The sequence below is a fragment of the Trichechus manatus genome, unplaced genomic scaffold, assembly GCF_000243295.1.
Source record: "Trichechus manatus latirostris isolate Lorelei unplaced genomic scaffold, TriManLat1.0 scaffold00064, whole genome shotgun sequence".
Lineage (NCBI taxonomy): Eukaryota > Metazoa > Chordata > Mammalia > Sirenia > Trichechidae > Trichechus > Trichechus manatus.
Window position 1 is genome coordinate 2,969,003 of NW_004444000.1, and position 18,939 is coordinate 2,987,941.

At 41.5% G+C, this 18,939-nt stretch overlaps 1 protein-coding gene across 1 annotated transcript in view; it reads left to right on the forward strand.

Moving 5' to 3' along the window:
• Positions 1-18,939, forward strand: part of OPCML (opioid binding protein/cell adhesion molecule like) — a 1,692,348-nt gene that overhangs the window by 509,870 nt on the left and 1,163,539 nt on the right. The window lies entirely within an intron of this gene.

Here is an 18,939-nt window from a genome sequence, read left to right on the forward strand (position 1 = left end):
TGTCTGCACATGTGCCTGTGCGTGTGCGTGTCTGTCTGCACATGTGCCTGTGCGTGTGCGTGTGTCTGTCTGCACATGTGCCTGTGCGTGTGCTTGTGTCTGTCTGCACATGTCCATGTGTGTGTGTGTGTCTGTCTGCACATGTCCGTGTGCGTGTGTCTGCACATGTGAGTGTGCGTGCGTGTCTGCACATGTGCGTGTGCGTGTCTGCACATGTGCATGTGTGTGTGTCTGCACATGTGCGTGTGCATGTGTGTCTGCATATGTGCATGTGTGTGTCTGCACATGTGCGTGTGCATGTGTGTCTGCACATGTGCCTGTGCGTGTGTCTGCACATGTGTATGCATGTGTGTGCATGTGTGTGCGCGCGTGTGTGCGTGTGTAGTTCTCTGCATTTTTATCAAGTGTGTATGTTCCTGTATCCACCACCACAGACAAGACACTGAACAGTTCCAGTCCCACAAAGATCCCGCGCATAGTGGTTTTATAACCACGTCCACCTCCCTTCCACCACCTGATCCCCATTCCTAACCTCCTGTCACCACTAATGTGTTCTCATTTCTATAACATTTTTATTTTGTGAATGTTAATATATATGGAATTATACAATATGTAACTTTTTAGGACTGTTTTTTTTTTTTTACTCAGCATAATTCCTTTGAGACCCAACCGAGTTGTTGTGCATATCAATAGCTTGTCCTTTTTATTGCTGAATAGGATACCATGGATTGGATGTGCCACAATTGGTTTAACTATGCTCCCATTGAAGGACATCTAAGTTGTTTCTAGTTTTGGGCTATTATGAATAATGCTGCTGTGAACATTCATGTAATGGTTTCTGTGTGAACATAAAAACCTTTGGGAGAAAAAAAGATTGAAACCCTGTTTTTTCCCACGCTTAGTTGCTTCTCTGAGCACCCACAGCTCAAGAACAGAGCACAAACATCTTTCCAGATTATGTGTATGTATTAAGATACAGAGTCGACACAACCTTCTTGTAGTGATGAGGGTGAGCAAGCTGTCCCCATTTCATGAGTGGGAAAACGAACCCAGGAAGTGCATGTGCTCGTAGCCTTGGTGTGGCCTGTGCAGGCTCCAGTTCTGTCTCCTAGTCAAGGCCCCCCACTTCTGACCATCTGTCAGGGGATGTCTGCTCCTCAGGGAGAGCTCTCCCTGGTCTCCCTCATGTCCCTCTCCTTGGGGTGGAAGAAGCCCAACCTGTGGGAAGAGCGCAGGGGGACGCAATTCTCACGTCCTTGCTTGCTCCTTGGAAGCAGTTCACTGAAGTCAATACTTATTCTGATTTGATTGTATTGACACCAGGCAGGGACAAGGGGCAGTGAAAGGCAGGGAGGTTCTGGAAAAAGCATTTATAATCAATCCTCGAGGTCTTACTCTCCCCTCCACATGGGAGGAGCTGTCTGCCTCTCTCTCTCCAGGGATGGTGAACCACATGGTCACTCAGTGAAGGGTCCTCAAAGCCCCACCAGGGCGGGCTGCAGTAGTCCTGGCACTGACACCTTCGTTCATAGTTCATCCTGACCTCTGTTCACTAAGGGCAGAGGTGAGAGGGTATGGGTCCTGCTTAATACAATTGTAGTGAGAATGGAGTCCATCACTGCCAGGCCTAGGTTTCTGCTCTTAGTTGCTAGTTGCCATCCAGTTGGCTATAACTCATGGCGTCCTTATGTATAACAGAACAAAATGATGCCCGGCCCCATCTTGCAGCACTGTATCAGACAATATTATGATGTGATCCATAATGTTTTCACTGGTTAATTTTCAGAATTAGATCACCAGGCCTTTCTTCTTAGTCTGTCTTAATCCAGAAAGCTCTGCTGAAACCTGTGGTATTTGAAATACTGGTGGCATAGCTTCCAGCAACACAGCAACATGCAAGCCACCACAGTATGACAAACTCCCCTTCTAATTGTTATTGCCTTTCTTAAGCAGGGTGAAGGATGCTGTTTTAGTCTTCTGCAGGCTTCTGGCGGCCTAAAGCAAATGTTCTGCTATTCAGGGTCCTCCACCACTCTGACCAGGTCTCTCCTTTCAGTTCCACATTCCCCTACTCACTGCCCCCACTCCACCCCTACCAGCAGGAACTCACAGCTACCTGAGCATATCAGGCCTGTACCTACATTTTATAATGTTTTGCCTCTACCTGGAATGCTCTTTCCTCTTCTCTTTCCGGAAAATCTCTAGTTCCCCTCAAGGCACAGTTCCAATATCCTGTTTCCAGACTTGCCCAGGCAGAATTAGACTTTGTGTTCCACACACATTGCTTATGGCATTTTGTGTATCAATGGATCCATATCCCCACTGGACCTTAATAGTAGAGTCTTATTCACCTTTCACCTCATTGTCCAGTGTTTAGGAGCCACTTAACACATGCCTGCTGAATGCAGGATGGAGAAGAAAAGGAGAGCACTCTAGCTACATAACCTGTCCCTGGACTCGGGTAGACTTCCTCTTCACCATTTCCTTCCTCTGCACAGCAGCAGGGAGTCAGCTTCCCTGGAAACCCATGTGGCATCCTTGGACATGTGTATGGAGAGGAGGTTTTGCCCTGCCCCAAAAGGCTCAGTTCAGTGTCACCTGCCAATCCCTGAAATGCCAGCCAGTCCCTGGAGTGACTAACATCATTATTATTATTGCAATGATTTTCCTTCCTAGGTGCCCTTATAAAGGGTTATCCTTCCTTCTTCTCTTTTATTAATTAATCACTTAATTAATTTATTTGTCTTCACCTCACCTTTGTATCTTCTAGGAGCCTGTAGAAGGAGCCCTGAAGGCACTATGTCAACTGCTCAGCTGCTAACTGAAACGTTGACAGTTTGAATCCACCATTGGCTGTGCAGAAGAAAAAACCTGGTGGTCTGCTCTTGTAAAGATCACAGCCTAGAAAATCCTATGGGGCAGTTCTACTCTACCACATGGGGTCGCTATCAGTTGGAACTGACTTGATGGAACACAACAAAAATGATGCCCATGCATTTCCCATACACTTCACTAAGCCAACTGCACATGCATTAAAGTTAGGAATTCCCTCAGGGTTTCTGTTTAGGTGAGGGTCAGAGGGTTCTCAAGTCTGATTTCCCCACAAGGATGGTAAGCTTAATGGCCTAAGGAAAAGAGGTAGAAGTAGGTTGGGCAGCCATTTAGGAAAAGACCTTTGCCGACTTAAGAGAATTAAATCAGAGTCTTTCCCCTCTTCAGAAAGAACAAGGGGAAACAATTAAAAATTCCAAAGTAGAAGAATTTGTCTTTGAAATATCTGTGTACTGTACATGTTTGTGTAAGCCCTGCTTGCTTAAATTAGTCTTCTTGTCACAGAATTTGAGCAATAATTATGTCATTTATGTTTATTAAACTCCCACAAATAATTAATTAAAGACCATGGAAAAATCGACCTCAGTTTGGTACTCTTCTTCGTGGACTTCTGTCTCTGAAACCCTTGGCCTCTTCCTGTTGGCACCACTCATTTGCATACTCAGATATGTATTCAGGTTGTACACTGTCGTGTGTTTGTGAAATGGTGCTGCACAGTGGTCTCCTCCACTCCAAAATTTTGTTTCTTTCAATCCTTTTCCTTGCCTCCAGGTGAATACGTCTTATCTCCCCAACTAGCCTGCAGGCTTCTGGAAGATAGAAAACATGTTTTACCCGTACTTTGCATATAGCAAGTGTCTAATATATGTTTTCACATTAGAAGAGCAACCTTCTGGGTTGCAGGTCTCTGGGGCTGGGCCAGTCCATGGGGGAAGATCACTGCTCACATGACACTCAGAGTGGGCAGCTATGGATGGTAAGCCGTGGAGTCACCTTCACCTCAGAAGAATGACACAGCACAGATGATGTGCACACTTGTTGACCCTCACTTGGACAAAGAGCAGAGACACCATGCTTTCAAAAAGCAGTTCCTCACACCTGCCATGTACAATCCAAGCTGTGATTCCCATTTTATTTCTAAGGCCAATGAAGACCATGAACATGGTATGGCCTTAGTGTATTCGTATCAGCATTTATATTTGTAAATTCTCCTGACTTTAAATTACTTGTGAATTTGTTCATTTGTCATTTGTCCTTGGAAATGAAAACCACTTGGCTGACCAAAATATGTCCCAAAATATGTATTGACACAGCTGTCTTAGGTCTGGAATTGCCTCTTGCCAGTCTCATTTATTTGTTGTGGCTCAAGAGAACAGAGGCATCTTGAAAATGGTCAGCTGACCCCCCATGTCAGCCTCCTTCCTCTCTTTCTTCCTCAGGGGATAAATGAAAGTTTACAGTAACTGATTCTGAATGTTTAATTCAGCCCTTTGATATCAAATTTTGGAGCCATTTCAGCAAGTGTGTGGTGCCGAGTCCATAATGAGATTCCACATTTGCTCCAGCAGCTGGGAAAATCTGTGGACGTTAGATGTTTCTGAGAAGTCACGCTCTCCATGAGAACCATGTCACTGGGAAGGTCTGAGCGGTGTAGGGGAGAGAATTGGAGTTGTATTCATATTTTATTTTGCTACCACAATAATTCAATTCAAGAGTTTGTCACCCTGGGAAAGCTTGGCTCTGGCACAGTCTTTCATGCTAAGGGATAACAGGATTTTGACTTATTTATTTGCTCATTCATTTTGGTGAATTTAGCTAAGCTTGATAAAGCTCAAGAAACCTGTCCAAAATCATAAATTAGCATCAGTGATTCAAGATTGCTGATTTCCTGAGGGCTTTTCCAGAATTTACAGCCATCTTCCCTTCTTTCCTTCAAATTATAGACTCTTAAAAAAGCCTTAGAAGTTACCTAACCTCATTCCCCACCCCTTATTGGATCTCCATTAGGCATGCATCCAGCCCCTGACCACATCAGTGACTCTCAACAGGTGTGCTGTGAGCTCATGTGCCTTGAGCCCTTCACAGGTGTCTTAGTTATCTAGTGCTGCTGTAACAGAAATACCACAAGTGGGTAGCTTTAACAAAGAGTAGTTTACTCTCTCACAGTCTAGTAGGCTACAAGTCTGAATTCAGGGCATCCAGGGGAAGGCTTTCTCCCTCCGTTCTGGAGGACGGTCGTTGTCATCAATCTTCCTCTGATCTAACAGCTTCTCCGCACAGGAACCATGACAACAAGTGTGCTCCTAAATAGTAATAAATGAGTACATTTTATTTTCACAAAAGCTTAGCATATGCAGGGTTACAGAGATGCCTGGCACTTGGAGGATTAACATGGTGTTGAGAGGCGCACAGCCTGTGAGAAGTAAGGGCATAGGAGAACCCCAAGCTGCATGCATATGGACCATGTGAAGACACTACCTTATGAGTATGTGAAGAAGATGAAGAGCAGAGTCAGGGCAACAGACAGTTCCGCTCGCACAGTGAGGTGGCACTTGCAGTTGGTCAAGGGGCAGTGGGAGAACTGTGGATGCTCTTAGAGAGAGGGCGGCATGGTTTTAGATTACAGTAAAGACTGTGCAGTAATTATTGCTGACTTTCTTAATGGTGTTTTGAAAAGTCAGTACTTAAATAGTGTCATGAGTACACAAAGATTGAGAACTACTGGATTTGCTCTTTTCATGATGGAGTCTTATTACCCCTGTTATTCAGTTTAGCACAGCTTTGATATTGATGAACTATATTAAAAATGCTTACTTTTACCAGTCTAAAACCTGGCTCCCTATAACTTTCACCTAAGGGTTTGTGATTTGTGTGTTGGAATAATGATAAATGCATCAAACTCAGTGTTTACCTAACCTGGCTGGACAATGAATCACATGCAGTCCCATTTTAAGGCATGGACTCTGAGGCCACACCCATAGAGAACCTGTTTTAGTAGTGGGCCAGGAAATCCATATTTTCATAAAGCTTCATAATTATTGCTGATACATAGCCAATTTTGAGAAACACTGCTCTCCCATGTTCCTTCTGCTGGCAGGGAAACACTTCTAGGTTAATTGAACTATTTTTATAACCTCAAAGTGGTACTTTTCATGGAACTAAGAACTTGCTATATATAGAGAGAGGAGCTTTGGTGGCGCAGTGGTTAAATGCTAGGCTGCTAACTGAAAGGTCACTAGCCGCTCTGCAGGAGAAAGATGTGGCAGTGTACTTCTGTAAAGACAGCCTTGGAAACCACATGAGGCAGTTCTGCTCTGTCCTAGAGGATCACTATGAGTCAGAATCAACTTGATGGCAACAGGATATATATATATATATACATATAAAATTTATTCCACATTCCAGTTTGCCTTTCAGTTAGGTTCTCACTCTCATCTACCTAGGGCGACATAATTAGATTCCTGAGCACAACCATGCACATCGTGCGTAAGTAGTCTGAGGGGTTGGTCATATCTAAATGCTGATTATCTAGAGAAATTGTAAATCCAGACCCTCCTTAAAAACAAACGAACAAACAAAAAAATACAGTGAATTACAGAATTTTCTTTTAGGGCTCTTCATCCTTTCCTATCCTTTTCTTTCAATTTCAAGTTTCCTAATTAAATGTGTGAACAGAGAAGCTGTTCTTGATAGATGCTAGCTGTCATGGATTGTAGTTCATAGTGGAAAACCTAGTTGTCCTGTTTTTTTTTTTCCTTCTGTTACATTAGTAAACCTGTACCAAAGTAAATGAGGTATAAACATCTTAAATAATGAGAATAAATAAGCAATAGAGGAGATGACTTATCAGGCTTGAGAGAATTTTATCACCATTAACCCTAAAATAGAATACATTGTTATTACTCGTGACTCCAATGGACTCTTTGCAGATTAAGTCCTTCCTCTCAGCCACATCCTTTCTGATTGTTGCTTCTTCCATTTGATTTGAGCTGTGGTCTTCTTCTGCCTGCCCAAACTGATCATGGCCCTCTCAAATACTATGTGGTCTCCTTACAGCTGTTCAGACTGATCCCGTTACACGAAATCAATCTTTTATGATAGTGGCGAGCTCATGAAAATATTACTTCCAGACTCAACAAAGACTATTCTTAAAGGCTTTTTCCAGTGCATAATAAATGTATAAAATATATATTCATTTGCAAAATAAATTAAAAAAATAGTTGCACAGGCAAATAAGATAAAATAAAATTATCCCACAGTCCCATCAATCACTGTTATCCACACATTGGTGCATATTCTTACACATAGATAAATGAAAATATAGATAAGCATGCGAATGTATCTTTTTTAAATAGAAAACATGGGAACACTATATATTCAGTTGTTAAACTCCCTCTTGTTTCACTAAACAGCATTCCACAAACATCTTTCCATATAAATATATCTATACTCATATGTGTGTATATATATATAGTTACTATATAGACACAGCACAATTTATGTTTACTACTGTTGGACATCTAGGCTGTTTTCATTGTTATATTATGGAAATATTATAAATGAAACTGACATACTCACCTTTGCATCATGAGAATTAAATATCAATATATTTTTCTAGCTCAGCTAACAACAATGGTCTGCCTTCTGTAGTTGAGGGTGAGCACCTGATTACCTTTTTACTATCAAGTACAGGGAAGGGTGCTATTGAGAAAACGGAAAGTGGTCATTTCATCCCATCTGGAGAACGGGGTTTACTGAGAGGGCCCATCTCTTTAAGTTTGGGGAAATGATTTGGTGCTAATAGTAATCAGCCTTCTAGAATCAGCTCCGGAGTTCCATTTCCTTCTTCCTGTCATGGGGGGTGGGTGACTTCCTCAGGACAGAGAAGGTGGGAGGTGATGGGGAAGGGGAGAGACAAGGTACTGAGCCTGACAACACTGAAAAGGCTGACATAAATTAATCAAACGAGGCATCTCACAAGATTGAATTAGTTCCTGATTTATGACTGCAGCACAGCAGCTGCCAGGCCATTTCTTCACACTCATCCATTGTTCCCCTGATTTATGTCAATGTCTCAGTGCATTGGCTGACTAGGGATCCTTGTAGGATGGATGGAAGGGAGAGGGCTGCTCTAATATGGCCGTCCCTGGTCCAATCTCCATCCCACCCCTCAGAGTGCACACCCATCTATCAACTTCATTATTTGCCTCATAAGCTCAGTGTCTACATCTTTAGGCTCTGTTCTAATGCTGTGAAAGTGGGGTGGTGAGAAAGAAAAAAAAATTACTTTTCGACTTATGCATTCTTAGAGATTTTTAATCCTAGATAGGATTGAAGCTAATAGTTCGTATATTTCTTGTTTTTGTCTGCAGGTAGGTGTCTACCCCTACATTAACCTTTTCAAGTTACTGCTAATTTTAGTAATGAGAGACACCTGGGGGGTGATTTGTACTGTGGTGAGGTTTTAATGTTGGTGCTTCCTCCTTTGGGGAAACAATTTACCACTGCAACATGTCTTTATAGGAAGAAGATTGTTAGGGACTCTTTGTTGCTCATTCTAGAAATCTGTCTGTGGTCTGGTAGATGTTCATTCATTCATTTGTTCATTCTTTTATTTATTTATTTTTTAAGTTTTTGCTAGTGCCATATCCTGGGTTCTCTACCCGTATCCATCTATACTTTCTCCATGAATCCCAGCCTTCAGGGATTTTATCGTTTATAGGGGGAGACAGACATTAAACATATTATCAAATAAATAACCATATAAGTGTAGCAATGCTAATGCTAATAATTCTGTAAGTATATTCAAGGTTATATAAAATATTTCTAATTTTTTAAGCAAACCTGGAAAAAGTTGGCATCCTAGTAATTCATATGGAAGATTCTTCTAAATATATTAAGTGTAGGTGAAAGTTTTATTTATATATTTTTAAATATGGATTTGGTTTTTGGAAATGGCTAATGTTACCTGGAAACAATCCCTGTGGTAAGGTGGAAAATCATGTTCACTAATAACAACTTCAGTTCAGAATTGTCTGAATGAGTTTGATTATTAAGGCATGGAGCTCTTTTTTGTTTTAATAAGCTTTGTGTTATAATTATATTCTCCAATTTATATCTTATTGAAAACAGCATCTCTAAAACTAATTTTTCTCATTTCTAAATATTAAACAAAACAAAAAACAACTCACAGTGACTATAGGACAGAGTAGAACTTCCCCATAGGGCTTCCAAGGCTGTAAATTTTCACAGAAGCAAACTGTCACAACTTTCTCCCGTGGAGCGGCTGGTGGGTTTGAAATGCCAACCTTTCAGTTAGTGGCAGAGTAACAGCAAAGGCAGAGGAAATACGGAATTTGCATGAGGAAAAATAGGAGCTGAATTGGCTTGGAGTATGGAGCCTCTGGGTGGTGCAAATGGTTAATGTGCTCATCTACTACTGAAAAGTTGGAGGTTCAAGTCCACCCAGAGGCACCTTAGAAACAAGACCCGGTGATCTACTTCCAAAAAAAGTCAGCCATTGAAAACTGTCTGGAGCACGGTTTCTACTCTGGCACACATGGGGTCACCATGAGTCGGGGTCAACTTGACAGCAACTGTTGGTGATGGGTGGGAAAGGTGTAGTGGAGTAGAGGTACAGAAGTTTGAGCACGTATTAGAGCAGTAAAGCAAGACTACATTTTGGCAGAACACTTTCGGCAGGCCAAAAGTTTGTGTTTAAATTTCACCTCCACCAATGACTGGACATTTGACCTTACACAAATAACTTAAACTCTAAACTGATTTTTGTCCTCACAAGGTTGTTGTAAAGATAACGTATGACAAAGATGGGAAATGTCTAACGTACCTAGCACTAAATACATGCCAAATAAAAACATTTGTTTCTTCATTACCTTGGTTGAGAAACTCAGACTTATCTTATTTTTACCCTTATCTTCTTCCTAGGAATAAAACAAAACAAAAAAACCCCACCACCAAGTTGATTCCGACTTATAGTGACCCTGTAGGACAGAGTCGAGTCACCCCAAAGAGTTTCCAAAGAGCTGCTGGTGGATTCAAACTGATGACCTTTTGGTTAGCAGCCAAAAGGAGCCACTAGGGCTCCTAGAACTGGCCAGGTCCAAATCCACTTTATTAAACAAAACTTTAGTAATTTACCTTCTTTTGGTTCTCCTTCTTTAAACTCCTCTTCTCTAGTCATTCTTACATGTGACTGTCTGTAGACACTTCTTCAGCCAACAGCCAATTGTTAACTCTAAGTGCACAGTGGTTGCTGTTTGTTCTCATTGTAGCAAAGCCACGTTCCTCACTCCAGAAATCAAGTCCCTTTCCAACCAGCCCACCTGAACTAATCAACCTTATCTCTCACTGCTCCCTCAAATTGTCCTCTGTGTTTGTGGCAGACCACTTTCAGTATTGTTCTTGGATATACTGAACACATATATGACCTCTTACTCATGCTTTCCATTACCTCTACAGCCTTCCCCCTTTCATCTACTAATCACATCGACCCTATAGGACAGAGTAGAACTGCCACATAGGGTTTCCAAGACTGTAATCTTTACGGAAGCAGAATGCCACATCTTTCCTCCCACAGAGTGGCTGGTGGGTTCGAACCAACAAACTTTCAGTTAACAGCTGAGCATTTAACCACTGGGCCACCAGGGCCCCTCCTTCTAAATATTACCTCCCTTATAAAGTTGTTATTAAAGTTAAGTGAGATAATATATTTAATATACTTAATACCTGGCATATAGTAGGTATTTGATAAATTTCTGTTACTGTTATATTACTTTGCTACTATTATACTACTTCATAGCCCTGGTGGTGCAGTGGTTAAGAGCTCAGCTGCTAACCAAAAGGTTAGCAGTTTGAATGCACCAGCTGATCCTTGGAAACCCTGTGGGGCAGTTCTACTCTGTCCTATAGGGTTGTTATGAGTTGGAATCCACTCGATGGCAACAGGTTTTTTATTATACTACTTTATTTTTTAGAATAGATCTTTCTCCTGTGTTTCAGAATCACATATTGTTTATTAAATACCACCAATTGGATATCCCACAGGAACTTCAAAATCTGAATATAAAAAAAATTGGAGTAGTTATCTTCTTACTCCAGTGGGCTACTCCTATTGCCTGCCCAGTACCAGTGAATAGCCACTACATCTACACAGGTGCCCAAGTCAAAAGTCTGGTATAATCTTCCACCCACTCCTACCCCATGCATCTGAGCTCCAGCCACTCTGAGCATGCATGCTCTCTCGCACTTCTGAGCATTTGCCCATGTGGTTCCCTCTTCCAGAAACACTCTATCTTTCCCAGTTTCAACTCCATATCCCCCATCCTTCATTCAGGTCTCAACTTAGAAGTCTCTTCTTCCAAGAAGCCTTCTTAACCTTCCACGTCTCTGTTGTGGGCTCCTAAGTCCTCCATGGTGTCCTGCACTGTTCCTGTCACAGCACTTAGTACATTGTATGTAAATAACTCATTTTTGTACAGACCCATAATCTCTGTGACAGCAGTGGCTGTCATATTTACCACACTTGTATTCTCAGTCCCTTTCCTAGATTAGGGAGCAGTACTTGGCACTACTGAATGAATGAGTGTATCTTCAAAGTCAATTCCAACAGAGAAGTTTCAAAATGATTTAAAGGATACTTTAAATTAAAGGAGGGTTAATCTTCTAATTCAGTTGAAAGCATCTGCATTTACATGATATTTCCATACAGGAGGTTTCCACTATGCATTCAAATAAGCAGCCACCACGATTCACATTTTACAGAAGGAGCAGACCAACATTAAATCAGTTTCAATGAATTTTGTAAGAACGATAAAATAAGCCAAGGACAATTTTGGTAACTTGATTCCAGTCTTTGACCTTCCTCAGCATTACATCTTCTTTACCGGTTCTCTATCCTGAGGTGGTTCTTCTTATATCCTGGGAAAAGAGCAAGGAGTCCTCCAGCTACTCCTTGCCCTTCACTGTCTTTTTGACATCTTTCAAGAATTTCAGCGTCAAAGAGTGCTGTAAAATTTCAACCTCTTTTCCTAGGAGACCAGATCTCCAGAAGGATTCTTCACTAAACTTTTGGGAAAAAATAAGCTGTCTTAAACCTTGACTGTGAAATTCTCCCTAGGCAACTGGCCTCAGACACAGAAGCAAACAGAGCTTTGGCTTTCTGTGGGATATTTATTTTCCCATTCTGGTACAGCTCTTTCCTCATCCTCTTGGCAGCCACTGGAAAAATGAAAGGTGTGATTTGAAAAACTTAAAATACTGCCAGTGGCAGTTGATTCTGGCATCATGGGCTAGCTGAGCACTTGTGCACACTACTGCCTTCAGGGGTCACTGAGTGGACTTTTAGACCAGACTTAGGTGCAGATTAAGGTAAATAATAGGTATTAGGAGCGGCAAGAAAACAGCCTTTTGGGAAAGTGAGTTAGCAGAGCAAATCTGGTGAAATAATGGAAGACAGAGATAATGGCCCCACAAACTGGACTACTTTCCAGAGTTGCTGTTGTAGCAATAGAGTAGGTAACTGTAGTTAGGTGCAAAATGTGGGTTTGGATGACTGGTTCTTAAGTAAAATAATGAGCTAGATGGCCAACCATGTTCCCTGAAAACCTCACTATGGATTTGGCCTATGTTCCTAGATAACATTCAGCTTTCCTGGTGGTGTGGTCTCCATCGCCTCTCTTCTCCGCAGTTCAGGCTAATTGATTCTATCCATAGTTCGGCTCCATCCCCATAGTCTATACTGGATCCTATCCTCCAGAAAGAGATTTGAGGAACTCGTGTCTACTGATCAGAAACTCTGTTTTAAGACATATTTGCTACCTAATTGACTTTATATTAGAATCCACTTTAAATTAACAAAGAAAATTTTTGTTCCAGATATCTATTTCTCATCTTGCCCTGCAGTCCTGATATTAGATTGGGTTCTTACTTCTGGCATCTAAATCCCTTTCTTGGCTATCTCCCTAATACCTTAGCTCCCTCCCAGACTCAATATCCCTCCTAGATTGCACATTCTACCTACCTGTTGAAATTTTTATACCACTTCTTGTGGCCTTGTTCCCCCAACATTATTAACTACAGCTTGCCTAAGCTAACCACCTGTTGGCTGTTTTAGTCCTTAGATACTCTGTCTTTAGGTTATAGCAGACTCCCAACCAGTGCAGTAGGAGGATTTAATCCTAGCTTTCACTCCTCGTCTCACTGTGGGTAGATGGGTCATGCCCTGGTTCCGGACATTTGACACAGCTCTTCTCTGATTTTCAAACTAATAATTTAGTGTAATCGCACAAAATATCAGTATGTAATCTTACCTGTACTTCAGACTGCCCACTGGACATCTCTGCCTAAATTTTTTATAGGGGCTGTCTAACTCATTTGTAAGCCTGAACTCATCACTTTCCTTCAAAATCTGCTTTTCCTCCTCCATTCCCTTTTTGGTTAATGATGACATTACCTAACTTGGGAGTCAGTCTTGACTCACCTTCTTCCTTCACCATCCATGTCCTAGGTTCTCCACTCTCATCTGTCTCTAATGTCTCTGTGAGTGGGCTCATCTAATCCTACAGCTTAAATACCATCTATATTTTTATGAGCTTTAAACTCTCTCTCTGTTTTATATATATTTGTGTGTGTGTATGTATGTGTGTATTTACACACACATATATGTGTGTATATATATATATAATTGTCTACTTGACTACTACTTGACACTTGACATGGATATCTAGTAGACATTTCAAACTTAACATGTTCAGTATAGAATGCTTGATCTCTGACCCACAGCAACCTGATCTTTCCTCCAGCTTCTCCCATCTTAGAAAATACCATCACCATGTTGTTTAAATACAAACTCTTACAAAGCCAACACAAAACATTAAAAAAAAACGCTGCTGTCAAATCGATTCTGACTCATAGTGACTTCATAGGGTTTCAAAGCCTGTAAATCTCTACGGGAGCAGACTACCACATAGTAGTTTTGGACTGCTAACCTTCTGGTTAGCAGTTGATCACTTTAACAACTGTGCCACAAGGAGTCCCTCCAAACTCTTATAGTTACGTGTGATTCCTCTTTTTTCTTCAGTGCCCATACCTCCTGTATCCAATCCATCAGCAAGTCCTATTGGCTCTTCTTCTAAATATATCTCGAGCTGATCTACTTCTCCCCTTTTCCATTGCTGCAGTCCGAAATCAACTACCATTATGACCTGAACTGTCAAAATAGTCTCCTAACTGGTATCCTTACATTAATCTTGCTCCTGAACAATCCATCTTGCACTGAACAACCAGGTTGATCTATTAAAAATGAAATCATATCATGTCACTCTCTTACTTATAACCTTCTAATAGCTTTCAGTCATACTTTGAACAAAGTCCAAATTTGTTACTGTAGTTTGGAGTGTCCTACATGATCCAGCCTTGCCTCGTCCCAGTCCCATCTCTTACCACCCTGCCCCTTCTAACCAGGCTCCTACCACCCTGGCCTCCTTTCCCTTACTCACAGGTGCCACGCTGCTCCCATCCTGGGCTTGTTCTGCCTCGTGCTTGCTCAGATCCCCACAGCTGTAGAGCTCCAGCAAAAATGCAGTGAGCCTTTCTCTGATGAACCAACCTAAATCAGCACCGTCCCTGAGCCGTGTCTTTCATGTCACCTATTTTATTTTCTTCACGGAGTTTATTGCTCTATGAAATGGTCCAGTTATTTATTTGTGAATCTGCCTACCTCCACTGAAATATAGGCCCAGGAGATCAGGGGCCTCGTCTGCCTTGCTGAAAACTGTATTCCCAATGACCAAACATAGTAGTCACTCAGTAAATACTGTTGAATTAATTAATGGATTAGTTAATTGGTCCCAAAATAGTTGTCTGCTGAAAATGTTATTTCACCTCTACTTATTTAGCCGTGTTTATAATTCACAGTTCAGCTGTGTTTAGAATCCTCAGAAACTTTGAGATAATGATTAAAAATCCTAAGTACTTTATGTGTTTCCCATGTGTCCCTTACAACAATCCTAATGAGGTGGCTGTGGTTGTTATTTCCTTGTAACAGATGAAGAAACTGAGGCAGCAAGGGGGAAGCTAATTCCTCAAGGTGACTCTGCTGCCTAGTGATTGTGCTGGAATTCCAAACCGGCAGTCTGAGTCCAAAGCTCTCATTTTTTAACCACTTCAATGCTGGGGAAGAATCTGGCTAATCATTGCTCTTTGAGGAGAATGCTGCCCGTCAACAGTCCTCGGCTTTTCACCAAGGTCTCACTCCCTTCCACATGTAGGGGCTCTTGCTCCCCAGGTTGCCCCTGCCAGTTTCCACTCCCACCCCCACCGGGCTTGCCAGATAAAACACGGAATGCCCAGTTCGATCTGAATGTCAGATAAAGATTTTTTTAGTGTAAGTATGTCCTATGAATTTAATCTAAAATTCAAGTTTAATTGAATGTCCTGTATTATTATTTGCTAAATCTGATGACCCTTACCCCTACCACTGCTGTGTTTGTGCTCCTTTTTTGATCCATGGGTTATCTGGCTTGCTCTCAGAAGCAGCTATGTTCTTTTATTCTGAAAAACATCTTTGTATATATAGTATTTGTTACTGCTCAGCCTTTAGAATAGAGGGAGAGATTTACAATGTGTATTCATTATATCATTTTGATTAAAAGTCTACTTATTTTTCAAAAAGTGTTTCTTAACCTTTTGTAACTCTTTACTTTGTTTATAAGCAAAAAAGCTCATATAATGTTCCTTGACAGTGTATCTCTTCTTCATATCCCACCAGCAAAAATGATTTTATTAGTTTTAATTTTTGGTGCTTATGCTATAAAAATAATATTTGTTTTGCTTTCCAAGTATAAACTTATGACATATTTCCTCAATTACATATCTGAGGATTCTAAAATAGCCCCAAGGAAGATGAGTCTCTTTAAAATGACTATAACCCACACCTTCTCCATGAAGCCTCCCAGATCTCCCTAAGGGAGAGCCCATGGCTCCCTGCTCTGGGCTGCAGAGAGACTCTAACGCCAGCCGGTCCATCCTGTGGAAATGTTCTGCCTATGCGTCTGAGGGCCGAGTGACCACTGAGGCCCTCATGAGAGCAATTGTTTGTTTTCAGGTTTATATTTCCAGTTTTTTTGCAAATACAATAAATATGTGTTTAATGACCTTACTAATAAAATGATTACAAGAATGGAATGAATGAAGGAAGAAGGGCAGTGTTAGAGTGTAAAACATGCATCTGGAGCATGAAACAATTGGCCTGCTAAGGTTTGATTTTTGACTGTAAATTGCCAGAAATCAATGCCAAGTAGCTACTCAGTTTTGTTTCTCTCATCTGCCCTTGTTATTTATTTTTATTTGTTTTTTAAGTTGGGAAAGAAGCATTTTTCATGTAATTTTTGTGAGCTAATATGGCAAAATGGTGAAGAAATTGGACTCTGGACCCAGCCTAGTTAGGTTCCAATTCAGGCTCTATTACTTTCTAGCTGTGTAACTTTGGGAGAGTTGCTTTATGATTTAGTTTCTTTACCTGTGAAGAAGGAAGAGTAATAGTTACTGTCTGATGGGGTTGTGGTAATAAGCAGATGACTTAGTATGCGTGAAGAGTTTACAATAGCCCACAGAACATAGCAGTGAACATGGTGTAAGTGTAAGCTTTTAGGGTAGGCCAGGTGCAGTGGTCCAGCCATCATCTGCAGTGACTATCACTACTTTTCAGGAGGCCTGGTGGCACTGTGGTTAAGACGATCGACTGCTAACAGAAAGTCTGGCAGTTCGAAATCACCAGTGGCTCTGTGGGAGAAAGATGTGGCTGTCTGCTTCCGCAGAGATTTACAGCCTTGGAAACCCTGTGTGGTCACTATGAGTCGGAATCGACTCAATGGCAGTGGGTTTGGTTTTTGGGGTATCACTACTTTTGGGGAAGATATTGGTTTTTGAAAACTTGGAAAGATGTGGCTTATGCACTCGTACACAAGATAGAATAAATCAAAGCTTTCTGTCAAACAAGTTATCATAAATTCCCAAATGTACCACATGACATATTTCCTTATTTTTATTACTTAAAGTCCTCTATCAGCTTGAACCCAGCCTGTTCTCCAGATTTGCAGCCTTCTTTGTTCTCAGAATCTTATGTTCTGTCACTCCTTGGTGACCACTGCCTACCCCAAATATCATTTCCTTGAACATCTGGCTACATAAGAACTTTCACGAACAGCTCTTTCTAACCATCTAGTCAGAAAAACGAGAGATACCACCATAATCATCTTCCTACATTTCTCTTTTCCTCATCCCAACTCTCTTCGTATTCCCAGTTTCCCTGGATCTGACCTTTTGGAGGCCTTTTTGCTAACAGCTCTGTCCTCATCAGCAAAGCGTTCTCATTCTGTGAGGAAAGAACTTCCCTGACATATTTCCTTGATGTCGCTGCTATTGTACAGTTCAGGGAGGTTGTCACTGGGCTGGCCCCAAGGACTCTGAAGTGACATAGAAATGTCCGGCTCCCATCCATAGTCAGGTGAGGGCACTTCCTATTTTTCTTACTGGGAGAGGCAGCATAGCTGAACCACCTCTCACTTTTTCTGTGGGAATTCACTGATTGTGTTTTCTAGTTTTTGTATATTCTTTTTTAAAACACAGAAATATAAGTGAACCTAATACTCTACAAGGGGCATTGTTTTCTACAATGTTCTTGAGAGAAGGAACAATAGTGAAATGAGTGAATGACCAGATAGATGGGAGTGTGAAAGAAAGGGATGGGCCAGAGAAAACAAGCAAGTGTATGGTTGGGATGACTGGGTGGCTGGTGAGGATGCCGACTGGGAGAGCAGTTAGACATGTTCATTTGAGTTAACTGTTGCAAAAGGTCTGTGCTGAAAACACAGGTTTGGGGCCGCCTTTGAGTAGGAGATAGTGGATAACAAGACGATGGATGAGAGCCCCCTGGAGACTCTTAAGAGCTAATATACAAAGGGCTCAGGGTCAAATCTGAGAAAACACCAACATGGAACAGGGGTTTCTTTAGGAATGAAAGTACTTGAGCATGTTCATAGCCTGAGGAGAAAGGTAGAGCAAGAAAGTTGTTGCCACAACTTCCGAAGACATTGCTGGCCTTTGGAAGGCGTCTTCTCAACAAGATTCACTGGGGTCAGACCTTTTGGGTCAAATTAAAAGGCAATGGGTTTTTGGATCTGCTTGAATTTGACTAAGACAAGAAAATATGGTCATGTTTACCAATAAAAAACCAAAAAAACCAAACCCGTTACTGTCGAGTCAATTCTGACTCATAATGACTACCTAATACTTGTGTAGGGCTTTCACTTATATTATTTGTTTTGCATTCCTCAGAAACCCCACCATGTAGGTCTTATGGTCCTATTGTTAGAGCTGAGGAAAACAAGACAAAACAATAAAGACAGGAAGCCGACAGGTTGAGGAGCTATGCCCATATTCCCTCCTAGGTAGTGCCAGGACAGGCTCCCAACCCTGGCCATCCAACTCTAAATACTGTCTTTTTAAAGAAGACATTCTTGTTTATATTTATGCTTTTTCAGCACCTACTCTTTGAAATAATTTTGTGGCTATTTAGCCTAGCTCTTTTCACTTCCTGCTTCTAGCGCTGTTCTGATGAGAGCTCTGGATGGATAATGAGGGACACGGACAGCAAAGCACTGGGGAGGAATGTGCAAGCCTATTCGCCATTAATCACATACTTTTCTTCTAGATAACATGCAAATGATGCAAGGGCAGTGATCCAAAACAATGCCAACACTCACTGAACTGCATTGCTAAGAGGTTTTAATGCTCCCTCCAAACAGGACAAGTCTGATAATTGCAAATGAGTTTAATCTGTTTCACATCTGCATTCTCTTGGGTTTAGTATCCAAATTGGTTTGCTTCTCTGAGTTTGTCAGGTCAATCTCCTATCTGCTCTCCCTTGTTGAGTGAGAAGGAGGTCTGGTGGAGAGCAGGGCATGGCTAGGAGCCCGTCTGATCATCAAACATGTAGGAATTGAACACCTTCACACAGGACTCAAATACAGTTCTCTTCAATTCTGCCACCCCCATCTCTACTGCCAACAGAAGTCACTGCTCCCGCCC